General features: G+C 32.5%; 2 long non-coding RNA genes across 5 annotated transcripts; one reads left to right on the top strand and one right to left on the bottom strand.

Annotated features, from left to right (window-relative positions):
* Positions 1-2,073: 2,073 nt before the first annotated feature.
* On the top strand, positions 2,074-6,083 carry LOC107422278 (uncharacterized). Of its 4 annotated transcripts, none has more exons than XR_003056708.3 (4): positions 2,074-4,571; positions 4,848-5,080; positions 5,542-5,627; positions 5,708-6,083. It is a non-coding gene; the product is annotated as an uncharacterized LOC107422278 (long non-coding RNA). The 4 variants fall into 4 exon arrangements; XR_009638346.1 differs by lacking the exon at positions 4,848-5,080 and having other exon boundaries at positions 2,074-3,529; positions 4,381-4,571; XR_009638344.1 differs by lacking the exon at positions 4,848-5,080.
* Positions 6,084-15,060: 8,977 nt separating this feature from the next.
* Positions 15,061-16,354, bottom strand: LOC132803281 (uncharacterized). The gene is made up of 3 exons (XR_009638348.1): positions 15,670-16,354; positions 15,384-15,441; positions 15,061-15,116 (listed from the first exon to the last, which is right to left on the bottom strand). It is a non-coding gene; the product is annotated as an uncharacterized LOC132803281 (long non-coding RNA).
* Between the last annotated feature and the right edge of the window lie 8,366 nt (positions 16,355-24,720).

The following is a 24,720-nucleotide window of genomic DNA, read 5'->3' on the forward strand; positions in this document are numbered from 1 at the left end:
GTCCTTTTTGTGGTCCCTATCTCTTCTTCATTTTAACAAGTCTGGTACTCATAAATTTCACTTTCAAGTTGTAATCTTTCAAAGTACATAGGTATGGAAATGACCCACAAGCAATGAAAAAAATATCGATATCGATGAAAATATTGAAGTTATGAATTTACAGAAATATCGATGGAAATATCGATATCGATGGAAATATATATAAATTTACAGAAACTGTAAATTTTTAAGATATAAAATAATTAATATAATAAAATAATATAAAAATTCAATAATTAGAATATCATAATAATAAAATATAATAAAATACTTATCCAATTAAACATATACACTAAAATCTTATATATTATATAATAAAAAAACTAATAATATTATTTATTTATTTTTAAATAGATAAAATTAAATTTATTAAAAAAAATTAAATTAAATTAAACACTAAGATAAAAAAAAATAAAAAAAAATATATTAAAATACTATATATAAAAAAAATCATCTATTATCTTTTATATAATATAATATTATCATATTATTATTTTATATTATTTTATTATAAAATATTATCCTATTTTATTTATTTTTTTCTTTTTTCCTTCTCTTTCCTTCCCCCCACGTGGAAGAAAGAATTCTATCTTTCCCTTCGTCTTCTTCCTCCCTCTCTTCTCTGCCACGCCAGATTAGTTAACAACCAAAAAAAAAAAAAAAAAACAAAATTTCCAATTTCGGCCTTCTTCCTTCTCTTCTCTTCTCTTCTCTTCAAACTTCTCCATTCACGGCCGATCTCTTCTCTCCTCTTTCTCTTCTCTTCTTTTCTCTTCTCTCTGTGTATCCCCCATCTCTTCCTTCTTCAGTTCTTCTCCCGGTCGATTACCACAAACCAAACACACACACAAATCAACACAAACACACCCAACCAGTCCGGCCGACATATCCTAGAAATTTCCACCTTCTTCCATCGACAACCGACCGATCTTTCCACCTTATCCACCCAAAACCCGAAATCTTCACCGACAATGGACGATTCCGTCGACTTCCATCAATTCCAATGACAAGTCGACGACACGCGTGCAAGAAACTTCTTCCCCTCCCTGTCAATGTCGGACAGGGTCGACAACCGAAACTGTCGCCGACATTTCCACCGTCTCGACGATTTTTGCTTCCCTGTCCACAAGGATATATTTGTAGACTTCTTTTTTTTTTTTTGGTAAAAGGATATATTTGTAAACTTGTTTAAGCTGGTACAATGTAGAAAATTGGGGATCTCAAGTGACCGCTGTCATAAGTTATTGTTTCAATTGGCATTATAATTGTTGTTGCTTTCTTGTTTTCTTTTTTCCAGACTTGTAAATTTATAATATAATGTCAAATTGGTATATGAAGTAGAATTTAATAAAATCAATCAAATAATACTTGAAAAAATAACTCATATATAATATTACCAAAAAATATATATATATATATATAATATATGTCTATATTATAATTTTTTTTAAAAATTAACAAAAAATAAAATCAAATAATTTATTGATCTTAGAAATATCTAGACTCGCCATGTTTTTTTAATAATCACATTTATCTTTTTACAACTTATTTTTTTCCAAGTTCTTTTCTTTCACTAGCTGAAAGCATATAACACAGTTTTTTTTTCTTTTTTTTTTTTTATGGAGAAACAAACATATGATATTTTTCTTCGAGAAAAACATATAACAGTTAGAAATGTAATATCTATCTTCAAATTATATAATTATTGCATTATTATTATTTTTTTTATTTTGAAGAAAATGAATTTTATCTTTAAATAAATAAATTTCTGCGGTTAAAGAAAAGTGGTTGTAAATTTCTTTTCTTCCTTGCTTCTTGGGGCACTCATGACCCATGTGCTAACTTTATTAATTTTAGCACAAGTTGAGCCGTGAATCCAGCTGAAAAGTTTAAATAATAATCATTGTAATCATGAAAACAAGTAAATATTTGCCAAAAAATAAAATAAAATAAATATATATTTTCATAAAAAGATAAAATAAATAAATACATAAAATAATAAAATATAAATACATAAAATAATAAAATGAAGTTTCCCAGAGAGGTTCCAAAAGGAGTCAAAAACCCTGGCTCTGTTTCATTCTGAGTCATCTCTATAAGAAAGCCATTATCCATCTTCATATCTTTCAAAACTCTCTATGAAACACCAAACCAACCATGTGCGATGAAAGCGGCGGATCAATCTTTCTTCTCTGCTTCCCTTCAACTGTTGGTCTCATAGAAGAGCTTCTATGGAGGTCTTCGACTTCTTTAGAAGCTGAAATGGTGTCACTGTCAGTTAGTGGAGCTCTGAACCATGCTAAGCAGAAGAAAATGGAAGACATGGATTCGAGACAGTGGCTTGGTGAGTTCAAAGATGCTATCTGCTGTGTAGAGGATCTGGTGGGTGAGATCAAATCTCAAGCTTTTCGATGCAAAGTGGAAAAAGGTAAATCTGGAATCTGCATATTGGTTAAGGTATGCAACTTTTTCTCATCTACAATCACTGTTAAGGAAATAGAAGATAAGATAGAGGATAATCTGGGGATGCTAGATTATGTTGTGAGAGAAGAAGATCTATTTGGATTGAGATTATCTGAAACTAGTTTGGTGGAAGAATCTGATATTTATGGGAGGACTAGGGATAAGTTAGCCATGTTTGACTTGTTTTTGTTGTTGTTATATGATGATGAAGGAGGTGGTAATAAAATATGTGTCATTATGGGAATGGGTGGAATCGGCACTAGCACTCTTGGGTTAAGATACTTTTGATTCTAAAAGTATAAATTAGATTGTCCGATAAATTGATATTTTTATATTGGGATGAAAAATTTATTAGAGAATTAATAGTTCAAAAGGTTGTCCTAGCAAGTTGTTTTTGAAAGAAAAAAAATATTTCTTTGTTCTGGATGATGTTTGAAATGTGAATTAATAGTTCATTTGAATATACAGAACATGAAAATAAGATTGTTTGTTACAATATGGATGGAAATACTGCATGAAAGATGGGATGGTTTGGTATTTAAGAAAGATGTTTGGAGTTTATTTCTTAAGCATGCCTTCAATAATGTAGAGCCAAGTGCCTACCCATCTTTGGAAGAAATTGATAGAGAAATTGTTAAAAAATGCAAAAGGTCTTCCTTTAGCAGTAAAACAACTTGCTAGTTTTGTGTGCATTAAACTAAATCCCAAAAAATATTAAATATATCGGACAATGACATATGGGAGGTTTAACTCAAAAGAGTGAAATATTCTTCTAGCTCTATGGTTGAGCTACTATTATTTGCCTCCACATCTAAAACGATGTTTTAGATTCCATGTTTATTTAAGAGCATTGAGCAAGAAATACGTCAAGTGGAAAGCGAGAAGCTCCAATTCAAGCGAAACAAGATACACTCTCTCAAAAACAGGTGCTTCTTGAAGAGCAAAAATCACTCATTGTGGAGGCTGTCATCCTCAGTGACCAAGGAGTCTAGAAGAATCCATCGACTCTTGATGATGTAACATCAAGGTCACTATTTCATAAAAAAATAAAAATTTTGGTTTTATCATGCATGATCTTGTGAATGATTTGGATAAACTTATAGCAAAAGAATCTTGTTTGATGTTTGATGATAATAACTCAGACATCTTTCTAGGAAAGATTCTTTATTTGTTTTGGATTGCATATAAGTTGTTTGATATCAAGATGTTAGAATATTTATCCAGAAAACAAGTTATTCTGCTTTCTTGATAAATTTTAAAACATTGCAAAAATTTCAATGCTTAAGAATGCTTTCTTTGTGTAAAGTTGATACTATCACAAAGTTGCTGAATTTAGTTGACAAATTGGAGCTTTTAAGGTATTTGGATTTGTCTTGGACTGAAATCAAAGAAATACTTATGCAATTTGTAGTATGTACAATTTGCAAGCACTATTATCATATTGTTGTAGTAATTCTGGTAGATGTTAGATTCAATTGGTAATTTGAAGCGTCTAAGGTACGCAGACTTATCACGCATCTTAGTTGAAGAGATTTCATTTGCTGTATGTAAGATCTGCATACTCTGTTGCTGGGAGTTTGGGATCTTGTACTACTTGTTTATCAACAAATGTGACAAGACAATCAATTTGTCCCACTTGAACATCAGTGAGACGTCTCTGCAAATATCCAACTTCTGATATCAGAAATATTATGTGATTTTGTTGTAAGGAAAACAATGGATCTGGTATTAAGTAATGGGGTTGGAAGCCTTGGAAAAGTAGTAACTGTTGATGATATTGTAGATTCATTTCTGAAGAAATGTCAGCTTCAGCTTCCAGTCACACTGATTTCTCTCAAGCTATTCAGTCTTAATAACCTTAAATCTCTTAATGGCCAGGCCTTTAGACATCTGGCTTCCCTAAAAGTATTGATTTCTTTTGCTGTGCTTTACTAAATGAACGGTGCCAAAGAGAGATAGGAGGAGATTGGCGCCCAACATTTCAGCATACACATAAATAACAGTTATACATGATCAACAGTGTACAAAGTATGGACAGACAAGTACTCTGCTTCTCTTCAGTTTTTGAGGTATCTTTTTTTCCTTATGTAGAAGTATTTGTTTTTATTCTTTCTCCATTATGCTATTCATCTGTATCAAATGCTCTGCAATTTACCTTTTTGTCTTAAAAATTAGTCCTGTGAATTTATGTGATTGATTGATGCCTAACCTTCTGCAAAGGTTGGTGGTATCTTCAATTTTGGACTTTTGTTTTAGAGTGTTTCATATTATATTTATGTGCTACTAAAATTATTGCTAGAGGTGATTCAATTTGTATCTAGTCAAGTTCAGATGTTTTTATGCAGACCCATGATACTTTTGTGGTTCCCATAGTGGGAGACAACTACTGTTATTTCCAGATGACAGATCGCTTTCAAATTATAATTGTATACTATTTCTGGAGCAAAGAGCTTTTATTACATTTTTGTGCACTGGGAATCTGCAAGCACTCTAGTCTCCTATGTTCTAACATATCGAATGCATAGATGATGTTTGGGATGGTTTTTTTCATGCTATCAGCTCCAGTGCTTGCCAGAAGGTCTTTCCCATTTCTCTTTCTTATTTGACCATCTAGCTAAAAATGGCTGTTACTACGGCTTGTTTCTAGATTCATACAATCAGCATCATGCAGATATGCCCTGCTTTTTGTGCAATGAACTATTTTACTAAGCGTCCTGAATTCTCAAACTTCGGTGTAAAATATTCAGTTGGAGACCATTTCTTTTTGAAGTGTAATATATGTTATGTGAATGCATCCTTTGTCATTGTCTTGTCACAAAATATGTGATCTTTTAGTAAGAAAGCTTTTATTAATATATGGTCTCAGTTTCATTGTAGGTGGCTCACATTTTCTGATAAAGGAGCTATTGAAAAAGATTTTCATGTCCTTTGTTTATTGTTTGATTTAAGCCCCATATGAAATTAATTGATGTGTTATTCAATAACCATTATATGGCAGTCCATTTCTTCTTATGTCATTCCCCATACAATGTATTGCAGGAGCTCAACAAGAATAAAAGCTATTGGTCTCCTTGCCTCTGGAGCGCAGGCGCAATGGTATACCAGTTGTTTGGATCTTAGTTCAGGTTAGGAACATTATCTGTGAAAATTGTGATCCAGAATCCGATTTTGATCTGCTCATTACATATTTGCTTCTGATTATTAGGTTCCTTTTTGTTCTTTGAAAATTTGAATGTAGGAATTAAGTATGTATTCCTTGGCGGAAGTGAAGACACCAGCGATGATGAGATGAGATTCAGAAACCATAACATCATATCCATGAAAGTTGCGGTGGCTAACAGTTTGGAAGAGAGCCATTAATGAATTTACGAAACTATGGTAGCCTTTTGTAGCTATGTGAAACATTGAGGGATGTCAATAATATATGTGCTGATTAAGAAAAATACAAATTTATCCTGATATAATAATATCAAATATCAGAGAGAAAATTTTGAAGATAAGTTTCAGCATGTAGACACTGATATCAGTTAATGCAAATGTGGTGTTATGGTGCAATTCTAGAATGTGCCACTTTTTCTGAAGGTTTGTATGTTGTGTTAACTCTTATATTGGTCTTTCTGTTCCACAAATTCGTTATTCCATCAAAGATTGGGCATGAATGTAACAAAAAAAACTTTCGTTCATACTTAACAGCAGACCTTGTCAATGTACTATTAAAACCTTAAAACAATGAAACAAATTAATATGAAATAAAAGTATCAACTCACAGAAATAGTTGTGTAACCACGCTATTCTTTCGGAGCCCTGATTTCCAAACAGTGGGGGCAAATGTAAGTAAAGATAAAATGGAACAAAAAATTCTTTAAAAAAAAATGATAAAATAGAACAAGAATTCCTTTTATAAAATTTATAAAAAATAACTGGAAAAGAACAAGCACATTATAGACAACAAAAATGATTTTGTAATATTATATTTTAAATTATCTCAAAAAATATATTTTACGGATTCTGTTTACAAATTTCAATGTTTTTGAAAAAGGAGTTTAATCATAGAAATAATACTTTTCTCAAAAAAAAAAAAAAGTAGGAAAAAAGAAATAGTAAGAGAAAAATGAATTATTTTTGTTTGATATATATTATATTATTAATACTTAGCATTTGATTTTCAAAATACACAGATATAATCAAATTATAATAATGATTAAGTGTGCAAGATAAAAAATACAATTTAAGATTCAAAAGAAATATAATTAGCTCAAATAAATAACTATAAAAAAATTAATGGAAAGTACTTTTTTATATAATAAATGAGTGTAAATTCTTTGTTATAGTTTTTAGGTGACAGAAAGTTTTTTGACTTTTTTTTTTCTTTTTTTTTTTTAATTTTTGGAAAATTAGTAGGAGAGTATTGTATTAAAAAAAAAAATCGTAGAAGAATAATTTTGACAAAATTTGAATGTTAAAAATATGTTTTTTTGAAAAAAAAAATATATTACTAAGAAAAACTTTGAATAAGAGAGGTAATTGCTTAATAGATGCTAATTAGAGGAGGATAATTGAGAAAGAATTAAAGAGATTTAAGCGCATTACATTACATAATTAACGTTTGCTGAAAGAGTCAAAGAAATCGGAAAAGCTGGGAATTTTATGAGAAAGCAAGACAAATTGAAAAAGAAAGAAAATGCAAGAAACTTAAGGGAAAGTTTATTGAGAAAAGCTGAACCCTCTTTTACCATGTTCTTTGTTTTTTTTTTAAAAATATTATTTTTAAAATAAAATATAAAAAATTATTTTTTATTTTATTTTATGAAAATAAAGAAATATTTGACCAATGGTGTTTAAAAATAATTTTCAAAATTAAAAAAAAAATGTTTGATTAAATAATTTTTAATTTTTTTAAAAATAATTTTAGTTTTTACCAGCAATTTATTTCTAGTTTGTTTATATATTTAAAGGTATTTGTGATTTTTTAAAATAGATATTTTAAAAATATTATTAAATAATTTAAAATATAGTATGCGTATCGAAATTTACAGTGTTAATAGTGATAAGTAGAACCACCTATTTACATTTGGTAGATATATAAACAAAAGCTCGAAAATCCAAAGTCCATCTAAAAAAATAGGGTGTCTAAACTCAGCTTGCACCCGAGCTTATCCAATTTTTGTGTTTTATAGATTGGGCTGGAGCTTTAGATTTTTAATATAAATCTATCTTGAAATCAGGCCCATTGGACTACTAGTCAAGTCAGCTTAAAGTCTAGCACGAAATTCAAGGGGAATTTGGCCCAATATCCTCATAGGACCAAGGTTAATGATTTTTGCCCCCTCACTTGATATCTTTTTTGTTCTACCCCTCAATATCCATTGTAACCTTCAAACAAAAAAGAAATACTTACATATCCTATTATATTTTAAACCAAACAAAAATCAACTTTTTCTAAACGTCTTTACACGAACACATAAATACAAAAAACCAAACAAACGGCTTTACAGGAACACACAAATACACGAAAATTAAAATTTCATAAAAGTGTCTCAAATTTTGCAAAAAAATTGGATGACTGTTCACCCTCGGTAATTCCCGAGGAAATCATCGATAACCAACAAATACCCTCTGGAAAAATTACCGACGGTTTCGTTGGTAATTCCCGAGGGTGTACAGTCCATAACATTTTACCAATTTTTTGGGCCCCACAAGTCCAATAACATGTGTTGAATGCAAAAACATGGCAAATAGGGATTGTAAAATTATGCTAAGTAGAGAAAATCCCAAAATTTCATAAAACTGTATCAAATTTGGATGACTGTTCACCCTCGGTAATTCCCGAGGAAATCGTAGGTAACCAACACATACCCTCTCGAAAAATTACTGACGGTTTCGTCGGTAATTCCCAAAGGTGTACAGTCCATAACATTTTACCAATTTTTTGGGCCCCACAACTTCCATAACGTGTGTTGAATGCAAAAACATGGCAAATAGGGATTCTAAAATTATGCTAAGTTGAGAAAATCCCAAAATTTCATAAAAGTGTATCAAATTTTGCAAAAAATTTGGATGACTGTTCACCCTCGGTAATTCCCGAGGAAATCGTCGGTAACCAACAAATACCCTCTGGAAAAATTACCGACGGTTTCGTCGGTAATTCCCAAGGGTGTACAGTGTATAACATTTTACCAATTTTTTGGGCCCCACAAGTCCCATAACGTGTGTTGAATGCAAAAACATGCAAAATAGGGATTCTAAAATTATACTAAGAGAGAAAATCCCAAAATTTCATAAAAGTGTCTCAAATTTTGCAAAAAAATTGGAAGACTGTTCACCCTCGGTAATTCCCGAGGAAATCGTCAGTAACCAACACATACCCTTTGGAAAAATTACCGACGGTTTCGTCGGTAATTACCGAGGGTGTACAGTCCATCACATTTTACAAGTTTTTTGGGTCCCACAAGTCCCATAACGTGTGTTGAATGCAAAAACATGCAAAATAGGGATTCTAAAATTATGCTAAAGAGAGAAAATCCCAAAATTTCCTAAACGTGTCTCAAATTTTGCAAAAAAATATGATGACTGTTCACCCTCGGTAAATACCGACGAAACCGTCGGTAATTTTTCCACAGGGTATGTGGTTGGTTACCGACGGTTTCCTCGGGAATTACAGAGGGGGTACAGTCATCCAATTTTTTTTGTAAAATTTGGGACACGTTTATGAAATTTTGGGATTTTCTCTCCTTAGCGTAATTTTAGAATCCTTATTTTGCATATTTTTGCATTCAACACACGTTATGGGATTTGTGGGGCCCAAAAAACATGTAAAATGTGATGGACTGTACACCCTCAGTAATTACCGATGAAATCGTCGGTACTTTTTCCAGAGGGTATGTGTTGGTTACCGACGATTTCCTTGGGAATTACCGAGGGAATACAGTCATCCAATTTTTTTGCAAAATTTGAGAACTTTTTAAGCAATTTTGGGATTTCTCTCCTTAGGATAATTTTAGAATCCATATTTTTCATTTTTTTGCATTCAACACACGTTATGGGACTTGTGGGGCCCAAAAAAATTGGTAAAATGTGATTGACTGTACACCCTCGGTAATTACCGACGAAACCGTCGGTAATTTTTCCAGAGGGTATTTGTTGGTTACCGACGATTTCCTCGGGAATTACCGAGGGTGAACAGTCATCCTATTTTTTTAGAAAATGTTAGAACTTTTTAAGCAATTTTGGGATTTTCTCTCCTTAGGATAATTTTAGAATCCATATTTTTCATTTTTTCGCATTCAACACACCTTAGGGGACTTGTGGGGCCCAAAAAATTGGTAAAATATGATTGCCATAGGGTTTCGGTAATTACCGACGAAACCTTTGGTAATTTTTGAATCAAAAACAAATTGAACGTTTTCATTTTTTAATGCCGTTTGATCACTTACTTTGCCAGAATTTATCATTAATAATGCTACATTTAGCATGTTATTGGTTGGAACACACATGATTGAAGTTGCCGGATGGAATTGTTGTGAGTCTTTTACGACGGTGTACAAATGTCAATTACCGATGATGCATTGGTCATTACCATTGGGCAGTAATATCATCCATGCAATAGTAAGAAACATACAAACAACTGAACCAAAAATTGAAGACGGAATGATATGTTATCAAAACAATACGACAGATGAATTTGACAATAAAAGAACACATAAAGCCAACGTCTATTACGCCAAAACACACGTTACGCGGTTGACCAACTAATTGCATTCCTGACTACATTTCATACACATGCATACCACATAACATGGCCTCATTGTCTGCATATAGCATCATGCGATTGATGGGCGTTCGTTTCAGTGGTGCTGTTGGTTGTTAGTGCTATCAAGAGGTACGGCGGCGGAGCATGATCGGCTGCTGTGACCAACCTGTTTGCACCTCCCGCATCTATATTGATGACGCTCCTCTCCTTGAGATTGAATCCTCTTCTTTCTCGGTCTTCCTGACTGTTTGCCAATTTGAGGTGGAAGTACAACCTGGTTTATGACATCATCTGGAGCATGCCACTGACTTTTATCTCCAAGTGGATATATGGTTTCCGAATATGCATCACGGAGTGAGTCAACTGAGTAATGCGCCGAGCAAAGGAAATATGGAGAGATATGTTGATGCTTACATGCTGCAATTGCATGGACACAAGGAAATCCATCAATGTCAAATTCCTTGGTGAGCACGTCTTATTTTCTAAGTTAACAACTCCAACGAACATGCCATGGCCAACAACTTGAAACTCATATAAGTTCATTGGCATAACACGTAAGCCTCTGCCATTATTTGAGCGGTCCTGCATGATTTTTTTCCAACCAATTAGTAACAGGAGTTTGCATTGCAGCAGCGTTAGTTCGACGTTCATACCACCACCTTTGTAAGACATCACGAATGTGATCTAGTAATGGCAAAACAGGTTTATCCCTAGCATCAATAAGCACAGAGTTCATGCTCTCTGTAATGTTAGTTGTCATTATGTTGTATCTATTGCCCGGAAAATGTGATCTAGCCCATTTTGAAGGACTTGCATCCTTGAGATATTGTACAGCTTCAATACTAACCCCTTCTAAAAGCTGCATGACCTTATCAAAATCCTCAACAATATATGCTCTAGCTGCATCATTAAAAGTTGATATAATCGCGTTGATATTACCTTTAAACTTCTTAGCACGTAAATTTGTACCAAGATGATATGTGCAGTGGCCATGGTGATTATTAGGGAAAACTGTACGTATTGCTTTTGCAATGCTCTTGTGTCTATCCGATATAAAAGCTATATTCGGATCATCCCCAAACGCTTCTTTAAAGCTCTCAAAAAACCACGTGTAAGCCGCATCCGTCTCCTCAGGGCCCATTCCATAAGCAAGTGGATAAATTTGATTGTTCCCATCCAAACATGATGCAATATATAACAAACCTCTATATCTATTCTTCAGTGTAGTTCCATCGACAGCCACGACTCTCTGCATATGCTGGAACCCTCTAATGCTAGCTCCAAGTGCCATGAAAAAATATAAAAATCTGTTTTGATCATCAGTTTCAATTCGAGTAAACGTGCCCGGATTTTTGCTCTTCAAAACGTGACTCCATAAAGGAAGTTTTGCATATGAATCTTCTGGCGTGCCCCACAAACCTGATAGTGCAACTTCCTTAGCGGCCCATGCTTTGTTGTAGCTTATGTTTACTCCGTAATTAGAGCGGATGTCATGCACGATATCTCGAGGTTTGTATTGCCTTGAAATCCCATCAAACATTGGTTGGATGATGTCTCCGATAACTGAACTTGTTGCTTGACGATGATCCCTTTTAATAATATTTAAAGAGCAAATATGCTCATCCTTGAAGGCCCTAATCATGAAGGCCTCTGTATTATCACCATGTAGTTTGGTAGCACGCATTCGCCACATGCAATTGTCGTTTGCACATACAACCTCATATAGGACTTTATCCGACTTCTTGACCTTGAATTCAAAATTTCTCCTTAGTGCATAAAGACTAATCTTCTTCTGTAGCGCATTCTTACTCGCAAAGATTTGGTTGATTCGAATGATTTCATGGGCATTGACGGATAAGAAGCGATGGTTAACCCTAAGTTCAGCCATGGTTGCGGTAGAATCCTGTCGAATGTCCAAATGGTTTTTGGTACAAGGAGAGGCAAGCACATCATCATTCACATTATCAATTGGACTACTACCATAAGGAGACTCACCATGTCGACTATCACCAGCTGAAAGTCCCGAATGTTGGGTCCAACAAATGTCTCGTAACCCATCAATGTCAAAATCTCGAACACCAACTCGCACCACAATTGGTATAATGCCAAACTTTAGTGACAGCACTAAAAGCATATGGGGCACCTCCATTATAACGGAGACTAATTTGATACCTGGATAAAGTCAAACGAAATGTCTGCGGTGAGTTACAATATTTAGTATACATGTTTCAAATAAAATAATTAAATACCTAGAGTATCCATAAAGAAGTATAAATGTTCAAATATAACAATTGAGACAATAGCTTATACCCAGTAATAATAGAGGAAAGTAGTAAAATACACTTGCCTTCATGAACATTAAGGTAAGACCCAATTCCGTGGCCTGTACCATGCCGATAATCAAGACCATTTTTCTATAGTGGAACTCAAGCAAGAATGTTTAGGGCATTACCTGTAGGAAAATGAACATGTACCTTCCTATCACACAAACTTACAAGAATATAGTCAATACATTTCACTTAAAATGAAATACATAATTTAAAAAATAAAATAAAATACCATTGGTTCCATTAGGAAATTGAGCATTCCCAAGTGCAATATGACCCTTGAGGACCTACAAAATAAAGCAAACAAAATTACTTTGCAAGACTCAAAAAAATATAATAATAATAATGATAATAAAAGGAAAAACAAAATAGATTAGCACTTACTGCAGTATAGCATTTTCAACTATATCACTTTTTAACAAGAACATTTGAAAGTAGTTAATAAAGTAGGAATTAACATATCTATGTCAAAGTTCATTTTAAAAGTGGACAACCCTTTATTTCTCTTGATATATTGGAATTTGTTATGCATCGAATGTCATGCTAGCTTTTGAACGTGGTTGCTAAACTAGGAATTAGCATATCCATGTCAAAGTTCATTTGAAATTGGAAAACACTTTATTTATCTTTATATGGTGAAATTTGCCATGCTTGCAATCATTCCATCATTATTTGATTAGTGTGTATTGAAACTGCATAAGCAGAGTATTGCATGCAAACACATAGAAATATACACAAGCTGTGTACTGACAAATTGTCTGATACGGTTTATGTCCTTTTACATTCCTCTTTCAGGAAATATTTAGGCCACAATACATCTCAACTGGTATCTCAATCAAATGTTAGATGTTGCATAACAACCTAAAAAAACCAAAAAAAAAAAAAAATTGAAAAACAAAAAATGAACTTACAATTGCTTTTTCTTAGTCACTTCGTGTCCCTCCAAGAAGTAACCAGAAACCCCATATATCTCCTACATCCGTACATGCACTAAAAGCTTAGACATCTTTTTTTTTTTTTTTTTTTTAGTTTTATTGTTTTCATAAAAAGCTTTTTCCTCAAAAAAGGGTATATTGACTACTTGTCCAAGAAACAAACAGATGCACAAGTTTCACGGATTACCTGCTTATCCAACCAGACAAGATATTGCACCACTGCAACGCCATCTCGAATGTGTGCTTTTTTCAAACCTTCCAACTCCACTAGGTTCCAAGTTTTTAAATTATCAGTTGTAAATAAGATAAGGAAAAATCAGAATTCAAACTAAATAAATTGATTGCAAAAAATTTATTCATTCTAAGATATCAAATTGCAAATAGAAAATTAAACGTGACATGTTTTTACTGGAAAATGAACAAAAGTCAAATCTTTGGATAAAATCACAGGTTTAATTATATCAAGTTTTTAAATATTTTAAATTTCCTCGTTATAAAGGGTTGTCTGACTATTTGAGGGCTATCTCTAATTTGCATTGCCACCTTGTCTTTTAAAAGGCAAGGTATAAAGTTCAATAAAGCATCTAGGATAAGAAGTAACCATCCTTTGAAAAGAACAAACTTGTAAGAACTGCCAAATTTGAAAATAACTTCTTGTCTTCTACATATTGTCTCAAAAATATGAAATGGACATTTTACATATTACATATTGACATATGTCCAACTGTACGCACCAATCAAAATATGTATCTTAAATATGAACAGAAATCCATGACAAGAAATGCACGGTCAAGTTTAACATACCTATCAAACATGCTCTGTAGTATGCACCAATTTAAGGTCCACTCAAGGGTTTTAGTCAGTATCAAACGACGGCACTTTCCCTTTGAACCAGATTTGACAGTTGGACCAGCACCAGGGACCCATTTTGAGATTGGAAATGCAAGTACTCCCTTGTTAAGCATTCCGATCAAGTAGTTTTCCTTCTGCATCAATTACATCACCACATCATGAGCAGAAAGATCCTTAACCACACAAAGCTGTTGCAAACTTTGTAGCTGGACAACCTTTTCAAGAATCGCTGCCCATGGCATGGTTTGAATTTTATTATCTGTAATATCAAGACTGCAAGAAAAAATCTTGGTCATTGTCCTAAAAAAATGATACATTCAGTATAATCACCACCAAATATTGCTGCATATCAAATTTTGAGTCATACCTATTGTAATAGAAATGACGGATTCCAAGAGTTACTCTTCCTATTAATCATTTTAGAAATTGATTCCTAAATATATATATTCCTTTTTCCAAAAAGAATGTTTATACAAAGCAAAAAGGGAGCACAGGATAAGACAAGCTCGTTTAGTTCAACATTTGATAACCCAAACCCACAGAAGGCATCTGCAATACTTTTTTGTGAAGCTTCCCAAATGCAGGCAAACAAATCAAAACTCTCAGATTTTCACTAGCTATTTGACAGTACCACAGGGAAGAACCCACCCAACCAAATGCAAATCTTGTTGCTGATGCCTTGTCTGACAAGCTTGCATCATCCATTAACACATTCGAAAGAGTCAGTACAAAGAGTAATAACACCTTGGCCTGAAACTCAAAACATTTAAAATTATGTATATAGCATCTAAGAAATTATTCAAAAAATCTAGAGTGATTTCCTAACACAAACAGAGGTCCTTCATTATGAAAGATGAACACAAAATTTGGACAAAGGTATTGAGAAATTAATTATAATTATTATTGTTCAGAAGTTTGTTCTTTCTTCTCTAAACTTTTTTTTTTTTAACCCCTTCATGTCATGACTGTTTAAGAACCTTTTAATGCATTTTACCAATATCTACTCTGCATGGTTACCTTTCTAGGGGGATATATTCGGGTTCTCCAACAAAGGGCTTCTGATTCCTCCCTCAGTCTGCAATATTGAAGACAGATTTTCTGATGAGTACTTAAAGAAAGCAATAGAACAAGATAAATTTCCTTGCTTATGGAATTTATTAATCTGGCACTAATTATAGTTGCATACAGACTTGATACTACATCATAATTACTGCAACAATTGAAAGTCTGCATATACTAACAAATTTTCTACCCAAAAAATGATGGAAAGCGACAAAATGAAAGGAGGTTCAGGACCACTCACTCATTCTCATCTCTGGTGCTGCTAGTGCAGGTGTTAGAGCAGCTGCAGGGAACACTTCAATTGTTGGCACTTAAAAATTTTCCAGAATATGACTTCCTTGGTTGAGACATTGTGAGACCGTTTTGTAGTTGGCTGCAGCAAATCATCTGAGAGGTCTCTGACGTACGCAGCTTCTTTTGAAGCCTTAACAATCTAGAAAAACAGTTTGGCTGATTCTCTGGTTCGCGGAAACATAAAACAAGGGTTGAAGAAACACCAAAGGAACAAAAAGAAATAACAACGAGAAGGTTGAAAAAGGATATTAAATTAAATTTTTGAGTAATGTAATGTTTTTTTTTCTTAAAAAAACAAAAGGCAGAGGAAACGAAAAGACGATGGAGAGGGGTTTGGGCTATTGGGTATTGGATTGCGTGGAAGAAAAAGGAATTTTTTGTAACGAGGTGGCAACGCAATACCCTAATTCTTTTAAAATTCTCTTTCTTCACAATACCCTAATTCCGAATTCTGAACTATCAAATTGAACAGGTATGTATGGAATTTTAGTGACCTGAGAGATAAAACCAGGTTGTTTGGCAAAAAGGCAACTAAGTGAAGAAATCTTCATGAATAAGAAGAGGTGAGCCAGCTTTGGGAGAAAGGTGATGAAGGAGAAGAGAAAGGCCGATGAAGAAAAAAAAAAAAGGAAAAAAAAAAACAGGTAAAAATATTTAATTTTGATATAAGGGTATTTTAGGATTATTGAAAAATAGAAGGGTAAAATAAAAAAAATAAAAGAAGAGGGGGTATATTCAGTTAAAGCCCTGCCCGTGAGGGCAAAGGGCCAAATTCCCCCGAAATTCAACCCTATTAGCTAGTCCGATGTAGTCTTATATTTTCAAATATTTTTATTTAATTTATTATAAATATTTATTACATGTTTTATTAAAAGAAAATATTTATCATATGTTAAATTGTATTTATATATTGTTTGTGATAAAATATGATAATTTATTAAGAATAATCCTATATTCACATAATTTATTAATCAAATATTTAATATCAATGACTTTGCAGTGTATAATGAATTTTCCTTTTATGATTTTAAAACATTTATTAATATATCAATCTTAACAAAATATACACATGAGATAAAAATTAAAATTTTAAATTCGATACTTGTAATTTTACCTATTTATTAAATTATTGTTTTTATTTTATTATTATAAAAATATTTTTTAATTAAAATTTAAAACTATTAAAAAAAATAAAAAATTAAATTTTGGACTTTGAATTTGGTTTTAAATTTTAAATTCAAAGCATAAGCCTGATACCAAACCTGAAATCCAGTTTAATATCCATAGGGTTGGATATTAGGCTTTAAATTTGAAATATTAGACTATTCAAATCTAAATTCTCTTTCCAACCCAAAAAATCCAGCCCGAGTCGCCTGAGCCCAAAGTTTTTAGGGTGGGCGGGCTGGTCAGCTCAAATTTACGTCTTAGTATTTTGGGGAGGGGAATTTGACCCTATACCCCTATTGAAAAGCCCTTAACGAAATCTACCCACCTCCTTTCAAATTTTTTCATTTTACCCTTTTAATTTTTAATATTCCCAAGTTGCCCTTTTAAAATAGAAAAGCTATTTCATTTTTTCCCTTTAACAGGGCATGAAGAATAGAGGAATAGAAAGTGAGAGAGAATGGTGAGGTAGCTACCGGAGAGTTCTTTCAGCTTTGCCACATTCTTTTGGGTCTTGGCCTTGGACTCACTGCCTTAGCATTCTACTTGGTCGACGAGCAGATCTACAACAAAACCCTTGGTCCTTCCTCCTTTTCTTCTTCTGGATCTGCTTTTATTTTGTTTTTATTAGCTGATGGGGAATAATTGGATGGGGATTTGGGATTTTGGCATCGGGGGGATGGGTCAAGGAGATAGGGTGAGTTAACCAGGTGCGAAGGAGTGGATGCTTTGAGATGCAGAGTTTCTTTGTTCATTGTATTATAAGCACCTCAAAACTGAATAGACCATAACTGGATGGTTAGACAACCGTGGAAGTCAATAACATCACAGATATTAATAGCATCATAAAACATCATTTCAAGACCCACCCTTCAGGTATTGCAATATTGGAAGAAGAAAAAGGTAATTGTTAATTTTCATTTGATTCATTATAGGTTTTTATGGTCTTTAAAAGTTATCCGAAAAATGTAAAAGATATGTTATATTTTTGGAGATATAATTTATAGTCCCAATGCCTTATATCAAGGTGGAGATGTTGAATGAAAAATGAATGAGGTTTAAGAACAAAGGGCTGTTTGATAGGAAATATCATTTTTATTTTGCGATCTTTGTGGAAAAAGTAAAACATAGTTTTGGGAATTTTTTTAGAGTATCAATCTTATTTTATGATCTTTGTGGAAAAAGTAAAACATAGTTTTGGGAATTTTTTAGAGGGGAAGCAATGGTTCTTATATGATCATAATGAGATTGTTGAATTTGGTCATAATTTTTCTATTAGCTTTTTAAAATCTTCAAAATTAAAACAAATTTAGATTTGAATAAGATTCTAAATTTAGTTTCAACGATTATTTGTTTTTACGACAATATTGACTATAATGAATATATATATATATATATATAAAATGAAGAAGATATAGTTTTGAGGCAGACTATTATGATTAGCAAGATTTTTACATATATGTACTTTCAACAGTTTTCAATCTTATTTTGACTCTCTTTCATTTCCTCTCTACCTCAAATCTTGCTTCTTCAAATCTGTCTATGAAACAATTCCAACATCTAAGGCCAATGGCTTTCTGAATCCATTGCCTCAACTCCAAACATACATCAAGGTACTTGATTGTAAACTTTATATATATATATATATATATTTTTTTTTAATATGAATTATGAATTATTAGGTAATTTCAATATGTTTTATGATCAACTGGAGATTAACCACTACTTTTTTTTATCTAGTTGGACATGTTGATTGAAAATAATGGGATGTTGGGTTCTTGAAATGTTCCATTGGAAACAGAGGAAGAATGACTTTTAATTTTTATGTGAAATTTCTATTTTATGTGTTGTTATTTTGTGAAAAATAAATGGACTTTTTAACAGTTGAAAGCAAATGGTTCTAACATTTATGGATAGGATTGCCTAAAGGCGATACACAAATCCATTCTTTCATCTTCTATTTTAATTAGTGAAAAAGTAAATTTACGCCCCTATTTTTTATTTCTTTCATGCACAAACTATTATATATAAATATATATGTATTACACGCATTGGTAACAATGGGTTATAATGTTTTTTTCAAAGGATAACTCATGGGCTTGGTTTATCTTAGGATTGCATTTTTCATCTTGCCAAGACATAATAACTTATTGTGGTGATTGGTGGTTCAAAAAATGAGGTATAATATTAAACCAAAAGTATATTTAAATGAACTTTACACAACTTTATTATCAATGAAAGACATAAATATTTGGAATATATTTCTATTTTATTTACCTTTACAGAGTTTTTAGTCATGATTCATTCAAGAAAAAAAGGTATATATTAAATCATAATTTTAGTTCTTAGGTTGCTGCAAATACATATTGATAGCAGAATGTGATGATCACATATTAGAAAATTTTAAGGCCTATTCCATTTTTCTATATTAAGCCCCCTCAGACTATCCCACTTGCAAATTTTGATGATCCAATTGGAAATTTCTCCAATAATCATCAAGAAGATTATATATTTTGGAGTTAATATTCTTTGCCTTGTGATATTGGATAAGAGTCAGACATTATATTTCATTTGTTGCTCAAATTAATATTCATATGTTTTCTACATTGAAAAACATTTAATTTTTGTGGTTAGGTTGAGATACTAGTTTTGTACATTTGAAGTTTGACTCCTAACAAATTCTGCATAATGGTTGCACCTCAGTTGAAGAGTTTTGAAGATCTTCTATCAACTATAGTAAACTCTTTGAGTTGATTATTTGAATTCTACGTAGAGCAGGTAATTCACCATAAGAATTCTGATAGCAGTTATATTTTTTGGTGGTAATCTACCTAAAACAAATTTGCGAATGGAAGGTGTATTTGCTATATGATAATAATAAATCCGATATACAACTGCATTAATGTTGCTATGGTTGTAAGACAAAATTTTGACAACTAAATAACATGAAGAGTGCAAATCTCATTTTCTCAAAAAAATTTATTATTATCTGAAAAATTATAATGCACTGAATTGGTTTTCAATTATTCTCCTCCAATAATGTTAAATGCATATGAATCATTATAGAAATTTTATTGTTTAGTTTCAATTCAAAGCTATGTTATATTCCGAGCTCTATGAATGTCCTTAAAATTTGGCCTCATAAGTTTTACTTTTGACAGCCAAAAACTCAGGAGGTTAAAAAGGAACTCACAGACAAGGACATTTAGGAGGGTTTTGACATTACTCTTACAAAACATAAGGGGCAGGTGTATTTTCTTTGTCCTTGATGTTACATTTATATAATGAATATTGTGTTCTATTATTTATTGAGAGTTCAATCTATTTTATTAGTTCAAATCTTGTAAAATTTCTTTACTTTTCTTTTTTCTTTTTTTTTTCTTTTTTTAAGTAAGTTGTACCATGAAAGTTCAAGGCTTGTATGCGTACTATATACAGCTCCAACATATGGTCCATGTAGGACTTTGAAGCCAATTCTTAGTAAGGTATGCAAATAAAAAAATGTTTCACTTTTGCATGACGTTCAATCTCAATGCCACTATCAACTCTTACAATGATTGATGTCTAATGTGATTTGAAGGTGGCTAGAAATATTTGGGATGACATGATGAAAAACCAATTTTATGTGGTAACATCTCATTGTGTGAAGAAACACATGCTTTACTGTATCTGTCTATTTTAGTGTTGATGCCTCATATAGAATGCAATAACCTCTTTTTAATAACTTTCTTTTATGGCAAGTGATTGACGAGTTTGATCAAAATGTACATTTTGTTGAAACTGATATTGAGGAAAATTCGGAAATAGCAGAAGCAGCTGGTATTATGGGTACACCATGTGTTTAATTTTTAAAAAAACAAGGAAAATTTGAGGTTGTTTTTCTTCTATACTCCTGGTGCTAGTCCAAGTGTCAAATCTGGTTCAAAGGGAATGCGCCATCGTTTGATACTGACTAAAAACCTTGAGTGGACCTTAAATTGGTGCATACTACAGAGCATGTTTGATAGGTATGTTAAACTTGACCATGCATTTCTTGTCATGGATTTCTGTTCATATTTAAGATACATATTTTGATTGGTGCATACAGTTGGACATATGTCAAGATGTAATATGTAAAATGTCCATTTCATATTTCTTAGACAATATGTAGAAGACAAGAAGTTATTTTTAAATTTGGTAGTTCTTACAAGTTTGTTCTTTTCAAGGGATGGTTACTTCTTATCCTAGATGCTTTATTGAACTTTATACCTTGCCTTTTAAAAGACAAGGTGGCAACGCAAATTAGAGATAGCCCTCAAATAGTCAGACAACCCTTTATAATGAGGAAATTTAAAATGTTTAAAAAATTGATATAATTAAACCTATGATTTTATCCAAGGATTTGACTTTTGTTCATTTTCCAGTAAAAACATGTCACGTTTAATTTTTTGTTTGCAATTTGATATCTTAGAATGAATAAATTTTTTGCAATCAATTTATTTGGTTTGAATTCTGATTTTTCCTTATTTTATTTACAACTGATAATTTAAAAACTTAGAACCCCAGTGGAGTTGGAAGGTTTGAAAAAAGCAAACATTCGAGATGGCGTTGTAGTGGTGCAATATCTTGTCTTGTTGGATAAGCAGGTAGTTCGTGAAACTTGTGCATCTGTTTATTTCTTGGACAAGTAGTCAATATACCATTTTTGGAGGAAAAGCTTTTTATGAAAACAACAAAACTAATAAATAAATAAAAAGATGTCTAAGCTTTTAGTGCATATACAGATGCCGGAGATATATGGGGTTTCTGGTTACTTCTTGGAGGGAGATGAAGTGACTAAGAAAAAACAATTGTAAGTTCATTTTTTGTTTTTTGTTTTTTTGTTTTTTTACGTTGATATGCAACATCTAACATTTGATTGAAATATAGTTGAGATGTATTGTAGCCTAAATATTGCCTGAAAGAGGAATGTAAAAGGACATAAACTTATCAGACAACTTGTGTATATTTCTATGTGTCTGCATGCAATGCTCTGCTTGTGCAGTTTCAATACACACTAATCAAATAATGATGCAATGATTGCAGGCAAACACTTAAACTGACAGAGGTGATTGTAAGCGATAAGTTGTAGAGTATCGGCATGGTACAGGCCACAGAATTGGGTCTTACCTTAATGTTCATGAAGGCAACTGTGTTTTACTACTTTCCTCTATCATTACTGGGTATGAGCTATTGCCTCAATTGTTAGATTTGAACTTTTATACTTCTTTATGGATACTCTAGGTATTTAATTATTTTCTTTGAAACTTGTATGCTAAATATTGTAACTAATCGCAGATATTTCATTTGATTTCATCCAGGTATCAAATCGGTCTCCGTTATAGTGGAGGTGGCTCGTATGCTTTTAATGCTGTCACTAAAGTTTGGCATTATACCAATTGTGGTGCCAGTTGGTGTTCGAAATTTTGACATTGATGGGGAACTTTGGGTCAAATTAGGATTGATATCAACAGATCCTTTTGTAGGAGTTGTAATATTTTCTAGATTTTATTCATAAAACACTTGTACATTTTTTTCTTGCTAATTCAGATTTAGTTTTTAGTTTTTCAACATGATTCTCATGTCAAGATGAAGTGTACGGATCCAATTTCATTATTAAATTCTCCATATTTTTTGAGATGTGGAAAAGCAAGAAATAAGAAGGATGAGAATTTGAATAGATAGTAATTGAGTTCTCAAATATTGGCTCTCTAGTTTGGGACCATTTGAACTTGTTTGACTGGTATGCATTGAAATTTAATTAGTTTTAAATTGGAGGCTATTCGCAGCTTGAAAGCTTCTTCCAATCTCTTTTAAAATGCGGCTCCATGGTAGTATGTCCAAAAGAAAGTAATCAGGAGGGAATTAATTGTGTAGTTGTGGAAAATATTTAGATAAATGGATATGAAAGTATCGAATAAATGGAACCATCTTCCATTTCTCATCTACCCTCATTTCTCATTAACTGTCGAATAAAGTGGAAAACATTTTGCATGTTGTTGCATTTAACACATATTAGGGGACTTGTGGGGGCTAAAAAATTGGTAAAATTTGATAATCATAGGGGTTTCGGTAATTACCGATGAAACGTACGGTAATTTTTCCAGCAACTACAAATTGATTACCATAGGTTTCATTGGTAATTACCGAAGGCCCTACAGTAATCAAATTTTTGTGCCAATTTGAGAACTTTTTCAGAACTTTTGGAGTTTTTTTTCTTTAGGATCATTGAAAAATGTATATTTTGCATGCTGTTGCATTTAACACACATTAGGGGACTTGTGGGGGCCAAAAAATGGGTAAAATGTGATTACCATAGGGGTTTCGGTAATTACCGATGAAACCTACGGTAATTTGTCAAGCAAGGACAAATTGATTACCATAGGTTTCATCGGTAATTACCGAAGGCCCTACGGTAATCAAATTTTTGTGCCAATTTGATAACTTTCTCATAACTTTTGGGGTTTTTTCTCCTTAGGATCATTGAAAAAAGTATATTTTGCATGTTGTTGCATTTAACACACATTAGGGGACTTGTGGAGGCAAAAAAATTGATAAAATGTGATAACCATAGGGGTTTCGGTAATTATCGATGAAACCTACGGTAATTTTTCCAACAAGGACAAATTGATTACTGTAGGTTGCATCGGTAATTACGGAAGACCCTACGATAATAAATTGTTTTTGGCAATTTGAGAACTTTTTCAGAATTTTTGGGATTTTTTCTCTTTAGGATCATTGAAAAATGTATATTTTGCATGTTGTTTCATTTAACACACATTAGGGGACTTGTGGGGGCCAAAAAATTGGTAAAATGTGATAACCATAGGGGTTTTAATAATTATCGAAGACCCTACGGTAATAAATATTTTTTGGCAATTTGAGAACTTTTTCCGAACTTTTGAAATTTTTTCTCCTTAGGATTATTGAAGAATGTATATTTTGCATATTGTTGCATTTAACACACATTAGGGGACTTGTGGAGGTAAAAAAATTGGTAAAATGTGATTACTACAGGGGTTTCGGTAATTACCGATGAAACCTACGGTAATGTTTCCAGCCAGGACAAATTGATTACCATAGGTTTCATCGGTAATTACTGAAGGCCCTACAGTAATCAAATTTTTTTGCCAATTTGATAACGTTTTCAGAATTTTTGGTAAGTCCATTCACGGCTTCTCCGGCCTCCTTGACGCTGATTTTTCAAAAGAAACCTTGGCGAGCAACGTTAGAAACTTAAAAACACTCACAAATCCTAGTAGAACCGGAACAAAACCACCATTTGCTAAAGACCCAAATTCTTCCGATCCATCATTCAAGTATTTCTGAAGCAACAGAGAAGAAACAACCATAAGTGAGAAGGTAAAAGCATTCCGATATTTGTAGAAACAAAGGCGCGATTGAAGATGGGCATCGTTGAGCATTAGCCTAAAGATCTTAGCATTGCTTTCTTCGAACTCAAACTTCTTGTCTTTAGATTTGGTCCTTTTTCTAATCTCAGCATTGGTTTTTTATGAGAACCCAGAAGCCAAATCGAAGGAGCCACAAAAGGTTTTCTTATATTAAATCTAAAATAAAGAATATACAGGTCTTTTAAAATTTTTTTAAGGATATAATGGATATTAAAGGGCCAAAAAAAAAAAAAAAGGACCGATGAAGGGGTATATATCATCATAGCCCTTCTAAAAGGGACATTGGGCCAAATTCCCCTTTTGGGGATGATGGCAATTATGCATTTTTGTCTTTTTCCATCCGATGTGTAGAAACTTTGGGGAAAAAAAAAAATATATATATATATATATATTTAACTGGGAAG

Source organism: Ziziphus jujuba, chromosome 3 (genome assembly GCF_031755915.1).
Source record: "Ziziphus jujuba cultivar Dongzao chromosome 3, ASM3175591v1".
NCBI lineage: Eukaryota > Viridiplantae > Streptophyta > Magnoliopsida > Rosales > Rhamnaceae > Ziziphus > Ziziphus jujuba.